Below are 2,567 nucleotides of genomic sequence, written 5' to 3' on the forward strand. Positions count from 1 at the left end.
CATATGTACATTCACTTATGTTGCTGATTGCCTGGCCGATTGACAAAGCGTTAATTCCTACAAAAAGTGAGACGTCTTAAGAAAATGCTATCTTGGCGCAAAACTATTATTAATTTTATCCAGTTGAATTCAATATATGACCAATTAATTCCATGGTTATGCGTCGATATAATTGATCTCTAAGCCGGAATGATAATTTTGTGAATAAAACAAGAAAAACGTAAACTTCGCCTGCACCATATAGCCTCGGTGCTCTTCATAAGTTCGTCATATCATACCTTTATCAATGATTTTGAATGGCTAGTTTAATGTCAGCTAAGCTATGCCTCAAATAAAAATTTATATAAAATTTCGTGAAGATACCTTGTCAATTTAAAAAAGTTTTCGAAACAAATGCTTTCGAAACAGGTTTTATGGCAGCTATATGCTATGTGTTCCTACAAGTGAGTAACTTCTTCGTGAGAAAAGGATGTGAACAAAATTTCAAATCAACGTCTCAAAAATTGTGGGACTGGTTCACGTACATATATACGACATGGTTAAATCGACACAGCTCGTTAAGCTGATCATTTATGTAGTACATATTTTAATTATAAAGTGTCCAAGATTTCCTATCGGTTGTTGCAATCATTGTGGCAAACATAATGTAATGTGCAACGTGAAATCAGCAGATTGTTTGATGTACAAGGTGCATTCCAAAGTAAACAGGACTTTAAAAAAACGAAAAAATGTTTTTTTTTCGGCAAGATCAAATTATTTTCATGAAAATAGTCTTCTTCTGCTTCAATTCAGCTTTTTGCACGGTCCAACGAGTGTTTTATCTCGTTGTCCGGTATGGCCAGTATGTCGGTGCAACCATTTTGAATGGCCTCTACGTCTTTCATGGGAAAATGCATTTTTCCGAAAAGGAAGAAGTCACACGGTGAAGAAGGAAGAAGTCAGGTGAATACGGGGAGCGGTTAATGGTTAAAATGTGAGTTTTGGTCAAATACTCAGTCACAGGCGTCGAATCGAATATTGGATTCTGAGCAATTTTTGGTTGTCAGTCAATTTGTGCGGAACAAATCGTGCACACACCTTTCGTAAGCACAAATGTTCGGTCAAAATGCGATAAATCGATGTTTTACTCGATGAGCGATAACTTCACTTCCAATCTATGAAATGTCATGAAATTCTCACTGGACAATCGATAAAGATAGCAGATTCTAACGCACCAGGAGGCACTAGATTCAAAAAGTTCTGTTTACTTTAGAACAATTTAATATGTATGTTTAAAATACATATCTCATATTACGACTCAAGTAAACTTGATGGTATTCCTTATATATTGTATATTCTAGTATCCCTTTATACAGTCTGAAAATAGATGTAACCGTTTATGTTGAAAACTATTACTCTATAAACAACCTAATTTAATCTTAATTTGAAAGTAGGTGAAATCGAACTGCAACCATGCCTACCGTATAACCCAATTTTAGATTCCATCATTATCAAATGACAATAAGTTTGAACAAACAGTGCCTTTAAGTGAGGAACCTTTCTGCTTAAAATGAGCTAAAGCTTCTCCAGACATGGAGCACATTTGCTAAACGGAAGAACTGTCTTTTTATCAATTTGTCTAGCCATTATTGTATTTATTCGATTCATTGGACGTATGGATCAGAGATAGACCAAATTGATATATGTACCATAGGCTTTTCAGCCTTATAATATTTTAAGAATTTAAGACAATTTTTTTCATCTGAATCTTAAATTCAAATCCAAACGAAATAGTTATAATTTCTTGAAAATACTTACCTCATAAAAAAATCTTATTTATACCTAGTATGTAGTACATACTTTATGAAATTTTTGGTATATATGGAGATTTCTGGAATGACATGTGGCAATGCAAAAGATCATATCCTAAATTTCGTAAAAGAATAAACTAATTTTTCCAAGGAAGCCTACACACGCGTATTTGTAGTGTATGTATGTATATTAAGAAGATCAAAAACATATCCAAATTATATTTACTACATGCGGCGGATGCATTATTACTTGTTATTTCCTTCAGCAAAATTTACCCTTTTAATTTGCAATTTATATACACAATTATGAAGAAATTATAGAAGCAAATGTTTGCTTTAACACACTTTGCACCAGTACAAACAAAACACTGAGTATTTAGTGAAAACGCTTACCAAATCCGGTATATATGTAATAAATAGCTCAAATAAATGCGATGCGATCTTATGATCCTCAATGAGTTTCCCCCCTCCACTTGCCATTGATCATAAATTCTTTCAAAATTTATGCCTTTACTAATTTATTAGATTCCTTCACAAGCAGTGCGGCGGAAAATCCCCTTTACGATTGAGGTGAGGTGAAATATCAAACAATGGGAAGACGTAATCAGTCAATCAACGCCAAGTTGAGCCGAGCAAAATGCCGACAGTACATTTGCTATAAGCGTATGTGTATCCATTTAAATCATTTCACATATGTATGTGTGTATATAAGTATGGCAACATTAACCAATCGAACGCCTCGAAAGCGTTGCATTGCAGTAGTATTGGTATGACAAT

This window comes from Bactrocera dorsalis, chromosome 1 (assembly GCF_023373825.1).
Source record: "Bactrocera dorsalis isolate Fly_Bdor chromosome 1, ASM2337382v1, whole genome shotgun sequence".
NCBI lineage: Eukaryota > Metazoa > Arthropoda > Insecta > Diptera > Tephritidae > Bactrocera > Bactrocera dorsalis.